This window comes from Piliocolobus tephrosceles, chromosome 6 (assembly GCF_002776525.5).
Source record: "Piliocolobus tephrosceles isolate RC106 chromosome 6, ASM277652v3, whole genome shotgun sequence".
In the NCBI taxonomy this organism is placed as follows: Eukaryota; Metazoa; Chordata; class Mammalia; order Primates; family Cercopithecidae; genus Piliocolobus; species Piliocolobus tephrosceles.
Genome location: NC_045439.1, coordinates 33,874,807 through 33,888,649, shown reverse-complemented (window position 1 = coordinate 33,888,649; position 13,843 = coordinate 33,874,807). Strand labels below are relative to the sequence as shown.

The following is a 13,843-nucleotide window of genomic DNA, read 5'->3' as shown; positions in this document are numbered from 1 at the left end:
GGTGGTCCCCATGACTCATTTGGTGGTGGTGGGCTGACGCATTTCGCCAAATGCCCTTCATTTCCCTCCTCACATTTTGGGAGTCCTGGAGCACCCTTTCCCCAAATGAGGCTTGCAGCCAGAATGAGCTGTGATTAGCACAGCAGAGACCAGAAGGATGGTGCCGGCGGAGGGGGTGCTGCGGGGGGAAAGGCGGGGGAAGCTGCAGAGAGTTTCCTGAAATTAAGGCAGGCGAAGCCGGGAGGCAAGGTCTCGCTCCCTGGGCCATTTAGCAGACAGAGACTTCCTTTAGAGCCAAACTTCTCAACCTCTGCTGGGCAAAATTAACTCAGAGGATTGCCTGCAATAGCCCTAATATGGCCCTCAGAGGCAGGCCTGGGGTATTTATTGCAGAGCACACCATGAAATTTCAAACCAGTATGTAGGTAACATAGGTGGCTGCATAAAACAGAACATTGCCCCACTGCACTGAATGCACAGTGAGCCCCAGAATGCAGGCTGCACCAGACCGACATAAGCATTACAATCAGAAGGCAGATGAACAGAGGGAGTTTGCAAGGGTGAGACCACGCTGTACAAGGCCCAGGTGCTGTATACATGATGCAGGGGTGGGTAGGGTGGGAAGAGCGGTCAATGTGGAGGCTCACATCCAATTGCTCTTCCTTTCCTCGGGAGGAGGATGGATATTCTGTTGTGGGTTTCAATTCCATGCTGTCAAACAACCTCTTTAGTCCAGTGCTCTGCCACTTTCAGCTGAGCGTAAGCAAGACAATTGTCACTGAACATTATTGGGAGTAACGTGCAATGGCACATGCACTAATGTGAACATCAGAAGGAACACCCGGAGTCTAGTCTGGCTCTATCGCTTCTGCATAGCTTTGGCCCGAGTCACTTAACCCTTCCGAGTTGGTCTACTCATCTGCTAAGTGGGACAATAACTTCTGACAAGGCTGCTAGGAAGATTACATTGAGAGTGCACTGGTGATTATGCAGCATGTCAGGGAGGGCCTGCCACTCTGGGCCTCCATGGAGTAGATGGCTCAGATCCCCTGACTCGCATTGCACCCCCCTCACACATGGCCGCACCTCTTTCGGCCTCAGGGGCCAGCGAGGAGCCTACCGACAAGGTGAGGTGAAGAGCGAAGAGAATCGGTGACGGAAATGGAAGCCAGCACTCAGGGCTTGCAAGCTCAGCTCTTCTCAGGTCCTCCAAGAAGTAAATCAGCTGAGGGTCAGACCCCAAGGAGCTTCATGGCCAGCATCTCAGCCTGATTTCCTGTCTTTTCCTCGCATCACATTCGGTGACCTATCAGTCTAGACAGAGAGTGCTTTTTCAGATAAACCCTTTTCCAACTTGTCTAGGAGAACAATCATAGATTTTGATCCCAAAGTTAAATTGGCCTCTCAGACACAAAGCTTTCTGGAGCCAGTCAGCCTCTCAGGATATCCCACACTCCTCCCAAATGCATCACCACCCAGCAGGTAGTGTCATCACAGTTTCTCTGGTTTCAGAATGATCACTGGTGGGAAACACCCATGGAATTGACACTCAGCGCTTTGAAGATTTTAACAGTTGGGTAAGTATCACCCAGAAGACGGGAGAAACTGGGGTTCTGTTACGACATCTACATCTAGAAGGAGTGCTGATCGCTTCTTTTCCCCCACGAGGTCTAGGATCCTAGAACCACGACAGGATCAGAGGTAACCTGGTGGGGAAAGGTAGACAAACCCAAACTCCTTAGCATGCCCAGTTCAGCTGTCTTCACACAGTCGTCCTACACATCACATGCGTCCTGCTCAAGAGCTCGTGGCCGGCCTCCTCCTTCCTACTGTGCCCTAATGCCCTAGTGAATCAAGCGCTGCCACAGTGTGGATGTTAGTAACAGGCCTTTGACTCCCCCTAACAGGCGAGGATCTTTCTTCCACTCCATTCACGTTCATCTCCGCTCGGGCTCCAAGCCTCCCGGGCCCATTCACACCTCTAAGCTTTTGCTCAGATATTTCCCACTCTTGCTCTCAGTGGTCTGCCTTCTGTTTGTCTACCCCAACTCTGTGCCTCTTTCTATACTTCCCCCACTACCCCAACCGGCACTGGTCCCTTCCCTGAGCCTACCTGGCACTCCCATTTTGCACCAGGTTGGCCCTTAATTATAAATGGTCTTGTCTTGAATAACATGCTAACCACCTGTTTCACTTCCTCCAGAACAGAAAAGGTATCTTACACAGTGGAAAAGGCTTTAGAGCCAGAAAAATCTTTGACCAGAAAAATCAGACTTTACCAGCGATCACTGCTGCCTTTGTCAACTCAACCTCCCTGAGCCTCAGTTTCCATCTCTGTAAAATAGGAATTGTAATCTTAATAAAGGGCTGTTATATGGCTTTAACAAGTTAATATCTATAAAAAGCCTAGACTCAGTAACCAATGCATAGAAAGTATCCCCCAAAAGGTTATTCTAGTTCCCCTTTGCTTCTCTTTTATGTCTTGCAGAACCTAGTGCATTATTGCAACACAAGACATTTGGTCAATGATTCATTTATCAGTAGTATAAAGCAAACCAGTAACTGGAGGGTCATTATACAAAGTAGCAGCATGTGGTCAAAACACATTGATCTATTTTTCAATTATGGACAAAAAGTTGAGATCTATGGAGAGTAAAACAATCTATTGTAACTAAAGAAGTTTTCAGGATTACAAACTGCTAGTCTCTCTGTGCCCATCACTCAGCCAAGCAGAAGTTTCAGCACAAATGTTCACGCTGGCAATTCATACTTCATTCTTTCTTACACAAGTTATCTCCATCCCCAAACTCTGTCATATTTATGGTCCGCAGAAAATTCACTTCACATGCTAAATGTGGTACAATCCTTGCTACTTCTTTAAATCAAACACAGAGCAAAATTTTTCTGAAGGAGTTCTTTTCAAAATTATTTAGAAAGAATGCCGATCCCTTCTTTTCCCAAGCAGAATTTTTGTCATTTATCTATATATGTAACATATATAAATATAATTGTATATATAATTAAATTCATCTTCTAATAAGACCTTTCCTGCCCAGATTGGAGAGAACATAATAGACAACCATAAATATTAGTGAGGTCATTCAACCAAAATCATGCTGAGAATAATATTCAAGTCCTATGAGCAATTATGAAATCCATGCACCAAGGATGATGTTGGATGTGGTTGGTGTCCAATGAGATGAAAACTGGAGTGGAATTCAGATGGAGTTTCAGCAGAACCATTTTCACCTGGTGGCCTTTTGGCCTTACTGTCCTTACAGTGTCTTCTCGCTGTTTCTTTTTCACATACTTGGCATTTCTCCGCAGGAAAATGTCTCTTGCCACTGCATTCACTTTTCAGCTGGCGGCTCATGCCACCAAAACAACGGAAGTCAACAAAAGGCTTGAGACATTGCTTCAGTGTGAATAGAAACAAGCCTAGAAATGTAATTTTAGTTAGTGACCATAACACATATCTGTGAAACTAATCTTCTCCACGTCTCCCCACTCCCTGGTGGTGAGTTAGGCACCAACTCTTCCAGGTCATCCAGCTATAATGCAAAACACTGCAGAGCTAGATGGGTACCCCAAGAGGTCATCTAGCCCATGCCCCCAACTCTATGCAAGAGAGACGCTTGGCTCTCAGTGAGTTCCCCATCAGCCTCAACAGTCTAAAATGCTTGGTGTCAAAAGAACTGCTTGTCTATTTGTTTTAGGCACCAAGGTGTTTCTCCTGTGCTCCCTGGAGACCAAACGTAACTGGTCAGTGCCTGTATCTCAGTGATACACATAATAACAGCTATTAAGTGACCCCTAATTCTTTTCCCCAAGTTAAACAACCCCAAATCCACAAACCTTTCCTTAAAGGGCTTATTATTCATCCTGTTAAACATATTGTTAATACGCTTTTCTGCACGTTTTGGATTTTCCACAGTCTTTTTCAGCTAATTCAAACACAGTGGTGTCAAATGTTAAATAGAGCTGGAGCATTGCTTCCCAGACCTTCCACATCATCCCCAGTTTAACACAGCCTGGTTATCATGCTTTATTAAAAATAAACAACACAATACTCCTCCAGCTTGTGTTCCACTACGACTTCCAGATCTATCTCAGCTATAATTGTGCCTTGCCAGGTGATGGCCAATAATAAAATCAACATAATCCGGTCAAGCAGATTAAGCTAAACCATTCATGACCACTGTCATCACCTCTCAAAACAGTAGTTCCTAGTCTGGTGTAAAGAAAGATCAGGTAACCAAAAGATGTGTGTCGTTCACACCATGTTTAGTAAAATACAAAGCATAGCATTTTCTATCTTTTAGTCTGAAGACTCTTTCTCCTCCTAGTCTATGCCTGAAAACTAACTTCTGGGTGACTTCATATGTGATCACAGAGTAGAGCTTGGAGAACATGGAGCAGATATTTAACATGCTTATCCCAAACACTGCCCGTTTTCAGGAAACTTAGAGGTAACTGGCGGAACTTAGCAATAAACTCCACTGAAAGCTATCCTGAGGTCTGAAAGTCACTGATCCTCTCAGCACAGTGGAGTATCCACTAAGCATGGCTAAAGAGCATCTCTTCAATAAACTTAGCTTGACTACTACCACCTATCGTGACTAGCTCATCAACCACCCTTCAGGACCATTCCATGTGCAACTAGTAAGAAGGTTTCAATTCAGTAGGAGGTCTGATATCAGTAATCTTCTCCACCATCCAAGGAAGAACATGTCATCTTATTGGTCGTTTTGGGAGGTGAAGTAAGAAGTTGGGAAAGTGTGATTCTGAATATGAAGAATCCAAGTACTTAGGAAGAAATATATCTCAGCAACATCCTCAACATCCCATAATTAACCACTTTAAGGAGCCACAGCCATTAAAGAATCTGTGCTCACCACAGAGAGACCATTTCTCTAACGGCAACAACTCCACATCTCCCAACTTGGGCCCCACTCAATGTCCCCTATCATTTGTCTCATACAGATGAAACTCTACCATCTATGTTCACTTAACTGATAAGACCCAAGTTGCTAGAGATGAAAAATATTAGTCATGATGTCCGTAACAGAGAGTCACTGTTATGCATGGCTGGATTATTCATAGACACTTCTGGTAAACATTGCACTACTGCAGTTTGGACTCTGTACCAAAACTAGAAAAACTAGTAGAGAGCTTCCCAAATCTGGGGTGAGATTTTTCTGGCTGTGAAACATTTTTTGCATTTGGCCATGAAACAGCTTACAGTACTGATCATAAAATGCATCCGCAGCCTTTCACCTGGTCACGTGAAATTCTCTTTCCTTAGTCCTGAAGCTTAGAAAATGCCCCATTACCACCGCCACCCCCAACTGAGCAGTGCAATACTCTCTATTTCTAAATTAGGGATCAGCAAACTATGTCTTGTGGGCCAAATCTGACCAACTGCTTATTTTTGTAAATAAAGTTTTATTGGAATGCAGCCACACCCATTCCTGTACATATCCTCTACAGCTGTTTTCATGCTTCACCCAGAGCTGAGTAGTTGTGACAGATGTCTGCCTTACAAAGCCTTAAATACTTACTATCTGGTGTGTTACAGGAGAAATTTGCTGATCCCCATTATAAATGATAAGGCAAATAACCTGCTTATTCACAGTAACCTCCTCTCCAACCCAACAAAAGAAAACAAAACCAAAAAACAACCGTGACCCCAGCGAGTAGTGTTTGCATACTTAAAAGCCAGCCTAACTCTCTTACAAAGTATATTCTGAAATAAGATGCACATAAAACATAAAATACTATTTGATGGCACAGTAGGGTGACTGTAGTCAGTGGTAGCTCAATTGTGTATTTTAAAATAATGTAAAGAGTGTAATCAGATTGTTCATAACTTAAGGGATAAATGCTTGAGGGGCTGGACACCCCATTCTCCATGAGTGCTTATGTTCACATTGCATGACTGTATTGAAACATCTCATGTACCCCATAAATATCTACATTGACTATATACCCACAAAAATTTTAATTAAAAAAATTTGTAAAAAAATCTATATATAAAATACTTAAAAATTAATTTAAATTAAAATTCTGGAAGGATTTTTTTAATGAAAGGAAGTTCTGAAATTGCTGATTTGGGGATATAATACAACTCGAAGATGGTTCTAGTTACATGGAGTGATTTGGGTTTCTTAGAAAAGAAGGGTAAAAGGAAAGTAATGTAATAGACAAATGGTCATCAATAAGAATAAACTGAATTTTTAAAAAATCTCTAAACTGTACAACTCTATCCAGAGTTCTAAAAAGAAAGTCTTCCATGGACATGCAGAGGAAAAGGAAACGGATGGGGGAATGTTTTCTGGTGGAGCCATATCCTAAATCACCCCTAACGTGCGGAATAATGACCTAACTCCATCCAGAGACCGACCCAGGGACCCATTCCCACCACATAACAATCCTAAGTCAGGATACCGCTAGAGGCATCCATAGATTCAGACAAAGATCCGCTGTTATCAGAATCTGGACAAGGTATTCCAACCTCAACTTCCACCTTACCCAGACTGGAAGCCCTTGGGAAAAGCTGCCCCAAAGCCATCTAAGTGTACCTGGTAGGCACATGGTCATGTTCAGTTAGGGCACTCAAAGCTGATCTTCAGTTTTCATTTATCACCAACACTGAAAAATGGGGAGATATCATCAAAATGTTTAAATTGTGACCTCCCTTGAAAAACCAGAAAACCTGGGAACCCTGGGCCCACCTCCTGCAGGCTGCATCCCCTGAGTTGAGTCGCGGCTGCCCCATTGGAAGCACAAGTGTTTCCTGGCTCGAGACACTCCCCTACCACTCCTGTTTTCTCCCTGTGACCTGAGACTGAGCCTCAAGGGCTGTTCCACATCTCTCTGGCATTGTCATTTTTGTCACACTTACCCTGCTTCACTCACCAAAGATACCTGTTCTGTTGGCATCTGATTTTCAACCCCAGAGCTAACCATCTGTGGTAACCACATGTTTCCAAGTGGATGAGGAACATGATTTCTTTCTCTCTTTTTCATTCTCTGGTCCATGTGTGTACTTTTGCCCTCCCTCTTAGTCAGTGACCACCTATAGACAGAAAGCACATCATTCTTGGCCAACAACCCATTATCAGACACTTGAAAAAGTCAGTCCCTGTCTTCATGGCCCACCATTATGGACATTTGATCATCCTGGATCTCCTCTATCCTTAGTTATTTACATTGAGAGTACAACTTCCTGCCAGACCTCTCATCCCTGTAAGCAGCCCAAAGAAAATATCTGCAAAAAAGTCAAAGACACACTCTAGGTAGAAAGCACTGGCCCCTCAATCAAGGTCCTCTTTCCTAGGGAGTAAATTAGAGGGTGCAATCGCTTGCCATGGAAGAAGATATTTGATCCCTTAGGTGACTTCTGAATTGAACCTAATGTCTCAAATTTTGAGTCACTATAGGAAGTGAGTGGTGTGTAATAAATATGTGAAACTTCATTTTTACTTCATGTTCATCAAAAGATACATGGATAAGCTAAATGTGGTTTATACATACAATGAAATACTATTTAGCCTTCAAAAGTAAGGAACGTTTGACACATCTACGTAAATGATCCTTGAAGATATTACACTAAATGAAATAAGTCCGTGACAAAAGGACAAATGCTGTATGATTCCATTTACACGAGGCACTTAGAGGAGTCAAATTCAGAGGGACAGAAAGTAGAATGGTGGGTGTCAGGAGCTGCAGAGGAGGGAATGGGGAGTATGTGTTTAAAGGGTACAGAGTTTCTGTTAGAGAAGATGAAAAAATCCTAGAGATGGATGGTGGTGATGGTTGCACAACAGTGTAAATGTACTTAATGCCACAGAACTGTATCTTAAAAGTGGTTAGAAAGGCAAATTTTATGTAATGCATATTTTATCTCAATAAAAAGGAAAAAAAAAACCCTAAGGAGGGCACCATATTGGTGTGGGGCTTTCTTTTTACTGCTAGGAAAACTTACAAAGTCCATAATGCGAGTCATAACGTGATACTCAGTCTAAAGAAAGATGGAGTACACTAGCAGCAGCATTACAGTGTCACGTTCATCTCCACTTGGCCCCACTGGGGGCCAGGAATGCTCAAAGATCAAGACCTGGCCTGACATGCTCACCTGGTTCTGTCTGACCTAGAGGACCCATCAGATAAGAGGGCCCATCTTCACACACAAGGAAAGCCTACCCCAGGGGTTCCAGCTTACAGCTGCACCAACCGGCAGCTTGGGAGGCTACACCAACAGCACCTTTCAGGCAATGAAAACCTTAACCTCCCACCTATTCTAAGCACACACTAAATCGTGCATTTTTGTGCAAAACTTCTATTATTTGCACAGGTGTGACAGCAACCTTAGGTATACTAAGTCGGTTCACATAATCAGGCTTTCAAGCAATCCATTTTGGCTATGGAGAGGGTGATGATGGTGATGGCAATGGTGACGGTGATGGTGATGGTGATGGTGATGGTGATGGGGGAGTGGGTGACAGCAACCCTGGGCTCAGAGAATGAACACTGGCACCAACCCTGGGCATTGTTCGCTTTCCAGGCCACCATCTGTCAGCCAAGCCAGTGGCAACTGCTGTTCTAGACCATGCATGTAAATAAAACAACAAGGTTCAACAAAACTTGGCATGCAAGTAGGAAGAATTATCTCAGGACTCCCTGCCGCATGACGGTGTGAAAGTGAACTCACACAGGATGAGCTTGGTTGGTCAAGCAAATTTTACAGAGATGCTATAGGAGCATTGGAAACAGATTTTATTTAACAGAAACTTACACACACTTGGTACAAACCCTACATTATGCAAACCTTTATCACAATTCTACACAAGTTGTCACTTGTGGGAGTTGGTTGGAAAGCAGATTGTTATGATAATTATTAGCATTTTGACAAGGGACATTTTCTACCAGAAAACGTCAGAGAAAAGGGCCACAAAATGATACAGACACTCTCGGTGATCCCCTCCACCAACAGGACTGGCTTTGAACGGGAAACCTGAAAGGACTGGCAGGAAGTCCGTGCCCACCTGCCCTGCCCTTTCAGAGGCCGAAGAGATTCTCAGGCTCAGAACCATTTCAGTAACACTGTGACTCAAGGACCTCTGCTGACCAGAATACTCAGTCTTAGACTGTTCGTGTGTTATTATGACTCTTACTTACAAGGGAGGGAGATCCCAGAGCATGCCTGTGTGAAAGCCCAGTGCAGTGGGGAGCCTGCAGGTAGAACCCAGTGGTTCAGCCAGTCAGCCCTGCACATTTGCTGGGCCCCAGACACAATGCCGAGATATATCCCATCGGCCAAAATGCCCACTTCCGCCAGCTCGGCCAGAAAGGGCCATGTTAGAACACTCGCCTTCTTCCTTGGCCCCAACCAGCAACAGAACTGAGGTTCTCATCCTTCAGGTCGGCCTTCCTAGCCCTTGGGGACAGCTCTGGAAGCTCAGGCCCCAGAAGCCAGCTCAGCAGAAGGTTCCCTTTGCTCATCTCTTCTAGGAGTTGTTAGGTGACTGAACTAATATCATCTCAGCTGACGCTTTTATTTTTGCTTTTTTTTTTTTTTTTCTTTTTTTTGCTGCATTATTTTAAACAAAGCTCTCTGTGTTCGAATCTTTTAAACTTGAGGGGATATATTCCATCACTAGATGGAATTCCTTTCTGAGCTAGACCTCATCAGACATGATAACCAGGAGGCAGGTTGCTTCTGACATTCAGATAAACGGGGCTTGCCTGGGGTGAGGGGGCAGTGAGGGTAGGGAAAACTGCTGATTTGTGGCTAAGTTATTTCAGTCAAGTCTTAACACACAATCATGTAACATCACCAACACTTTCAATAGACTTTTGAAGGAGAAAAAAAAAAAAAAAAAAACACTGATCACTCCTCACTTACCACATCCAACTCGCAGAAATAAAAATACCTAAAGCACATACATGAATGGCTTTTTAAAAAGCCTGAGAGAGCAGAGTTGATCTTTATTTTCTTATTAAAAATGTGGGGTGTTTTTCTTTAGAGTTAATATGCAGTCTTTTATTTTACATTAAGTACTCATGATTTCACGTCTTCACAAAATTGTGTTTAACTTTTGAAGTAGGAGGTACTTTAAACAAAAATACTGTGCAATGTCAGCACTTTTTTCCTTTTAAATATTGAAATAAATAAAATAGTTAACTCTTTTTTTCCATCAGTTTGTTTGTGTTCAGTTATTTCTACTGTAGAGCAATTCCAGGCTGACCTGGGTACTTTCTCACAGACAATCAAAGAAAATATAATGAAGAATTTTAAAAAGAAAAAAAAAATCTTCTTATTGCACAAACTGAGGCCATTCCCGAGGCTTCTGTGGGCTGAGCTGAGTTGCGCTGCAGGATTTTCCACTCCTGTGCTGGCTCCTGTGTTGTCTGAAACACGCACAGGACGGGGCTGGGCAAGGGAAGAGGAAGAAGAGGAGGAGGAGGAGGAGGTGGCAATCATCCTGGCTTCTTTTCACCTTCTTCGGAAATGGCTTGCTTGAAGGATGTTGGAGTCCCCAGGTCATAGTGTTGACTGCAGAGGGAAAGGCAATGAAAGATAAAACAAAAACAACAGCATGGAACAACTACCTAAAACAGAAAGATTAACATTAAGGGGTGACAGAAATGAAATGAATTTAAAAAAAAAAAAAGAAGAAGAAGAAGAAGAAAGAAAGAAAACCACCAACTAATTGCCAAGTTAATGAGGCTAGGCCGGGTGCAACAAAAATCAGGGCAGTGTGTCCAGCGCCTTGAACTTCAGCAGCACGAGATCAGCCAGGAATAAGGCAGGTCAGTTGCTACTGGGCAAGAGGCAGAGAGAACACAGCTGGATTTTCAATTCCCAGGTGGTATAGCAGGCAGAACTGGGTAATAGAAAAAAAAAAATTCCCTTCCACTTGGAAACCAAACAAGCTGAATCTTTTCACAGTTAAAACACCCCAGAAAGGACCTTTATGATATCATCTCTCTCCCTGTTATCCAAGTCGAAATGAATAGTTCTATGGTATAGAACCAATTCAGCCACAGAAAAGCCCATCAGATGCCTCATTTGGCCTAAGCCCAAAAGGACACTGCATTCTTCACAAGCACACACGCTCAGCTCCAACCCTGCCCCAAGTGATTCAAGTGTGTCAGAATTACTCGGAGAGAGACCCCAACCAAGAGACCTGTTCCAGTCCTCCACTAGCCCAGTGATCCCTTTGTCAGCCTTGGAACCTGGTGGTGGTTCACACAAGGTGGGCCCTTTTGCCTGCATAGCCACGCGTAGCTTTTGCTTCTAGCTGAAATGAAATCTGCCATTTTGGTCTTTGGAACGGAGTAGTTGACACAAAGGAGTGAGCAATAAAACCAAGTACTATCACATTTCACCCCGGAAGCAGTTTCTGAAGGCAGAGATGGGTGTCCCAACAGTGCCCAGATCACATTAAGCTGAGCCATGAGGGAGGGAGGAGAGGGAGAATAGGCCTCAATGGAAAATGACCAAGCCAGCAGGGAAGAAAGTTCAAAAGCAAATAAGCAGCTCAGCCTCTTCCAAGTTGAAAGGTCTCTCCCCTGTCCCATCTCTCTTGGTACCCAAGGTATCACTTGATGGCCAGGTGCACAGGCCTGGATTAGATGCTCTTCCAAAGCTGAGACTCCCTCCATCCAACTTTCCTCCTTGGCCAAGTCCTCCCTCCACACCTGTTCCTGTTCTCTGCGTCTAGCCCATCCCACCCCACTGTCTCCCTTTCTGATCTGCTTTGCTGGTGCACCCCACCCCCGTTTCCCTCATGCTCTTTGCTGTCACTACCTGCCTCCAGCTCCTTCCCTTGAGTGATCAAAGCCAGGTGACCTTCCCTGAGACCTCCCACAAAACGCCTGCCGATTGTTCTCTCCGTGGGCATCTGTCATCATTTCACTCCCTGCCAGGAGTCTTTCTGTCCCTCTCCCATTGCCCTGACCCCTCTGGTCAGATGTTACCTGCCACTCTGTAGTGAGTCTGTCTCATAAGCTTACCCCACGCCCTTTCAGTTTCCTCAGATTTCTACCCCTGACCTCCCAACACACATACACATGCATGTATTTTTCTTTGCCCCACTTAAGCCACCTAGAAAATCATGGGTGAGTTCCCAACTTGGCACTCCTAACTTCCATTTTCTCTTTTGTTTCCTCCAGTTAGGTCAACCATAGGCCATAAAAATTGAACAATGTGCAGCTGTGTTAGTCTCCTGCTGTCAATCCCCTGCAAGAAGGCATAGTTTTCTATCCCTCCACACATGGTCAACCCCTCCCCACCCCTATCCTGACATCCCCCTTTTCTCTCCTTTATCCCTCACCACCACCTCACCACCTCCCACCTACCCCCTCTGACTTAACCACCGGATGCTGTGTCCAGATACTTCTCCAATCTTTCTGTCAACAATACTTATTAAGCATTCACTAGGTATAGAGTGAGATTTGGTAAGACTTCCACTAATTAGCTCAGAAACTGCTCAGTTCTTAATTTATTTCAACAAATAATTATGGCACATTGGTGTCAGGCACTGTCTGGAGGACATGAGTGATATCACCTTTGCCCTCAAGGAACACGCCATCTGTTTGAGAAGGACTGCAAGCAAACATGATGTGTTGTGATAAGCACAGGAGCAGCAGGAACAAAATGCTACGGAATGGTACTTAGGCGGGTTTTCAAATGGTGATTTTTGCCATTTTACATGGGTTAGGTTGTGATTCCCAGCTTTGCTTTTTGTTTGAATATTATCTCCATTTTCTCTGAAAATAGACATTCTTGCCTACAGATTCAACAGCAATGGTAAGTCTGGCATTCTTTGTTGATCTAGATGGCTTCTCCCAAGAAAATCTTCTTGTCTACTGAGATCCATGGCAAAAATAATCACATACTACCCTATGACAGCTCTTACAGGATTTTAACTATTTGTGAATTTCTAGTCTGATCCACTAGGTCACAAAATAAATCCAATGGCCAATAAATCCATTGCCCCGTGTTTAATTGTATCCTATCCCTTGCAGTGCTGATCAGTCACATATATACCGCTATTACTCAGTCCCTAGTTACCAAATGAACCAAGGTATATCTGAATGAAAATGTTATCGTGCAAGGTCTGTAAACAGACTAGCCTGAAATCTCAGCTGAAAGGCCAAATGTCTGAGTCACCAGTAACGGGGTAAATCAATCGCATACCTCCTGATGTAACGCACTGAGAAGGATACAACATCATTTCTACAGTATTCTAGCCAAAATGCACAACTTCAGTTTAGTCATTAGAAAAACAGCATCCAAGCCTGAACTGAATGGCTTTCTGCAAAATGAATAGCCAGTATCGACGTTGTGAAAAACAAGATTGTGGTACTAACTATTCCAGATTAAAGGAATTGTAAGAGGACATGGCAACCTTTGATCCCAGACTGGATCCTGGACCAGAAAAAGGACACGAGTGAGACAACTGGCAGAATTTGAAAAAAGTCTGTAGGTTGCAGTATTGCATCGATGTTAATGTCCTAATTGTGGTCATTGTACTGTGGTTATTAGAAGAATCTGGGTGAAGGACATATGGGAATTCTTGGTATAATCTTTGTAAGCTTTTGTAAGCGTAAAATTATTTCAGAAGTAAATTTTTTAAAAAGCCATAGTTATAGGTTGAGTTCCAGTAGTTAGATACTTTGAAAACCTAATTGCCAATGATTTTTATCTAATAATTCAGTTCTGACAGGAATCTTACATCACTCTCATTTATTTTGTAACCCAATCATGCAGAATGGCTTTTCCTATATTGTTATCTTGAATAGATGATCAGAAATCACTTTCATTAAACCCCAC

At 43.5% G+C, this 13,843-nt stretch overlaps 1 protein-coding gene across 3 annotated transcripts in view; it reads right to left on the bottom strand.

The window, feature by feature from the left end:
- The window catches only part of DPF3 (double PHD fingers 3), a 279,920-nt gene that overhangs the window by 37,266 nt on the left and 228,811 nt on the right, over positions 1-13,843 (bottom strand). For 2 of the 3 annotated variants that reach the window (XR_002724662.1, XR_002724663.1), the window contains one exon: positions 8,764-10,558. The exons of the other annotated variant lie outside the window; for it this stretch is intronic. The gene's annotated coding sequence lies outside the window, so the exon portion shown is untranslated. Of the gene's footprint in view, positions 1-8,763; positions 10,559-13,843 lie in introns of those variants that run through there. 3 annotated transcript variants of the gene reach the window in all.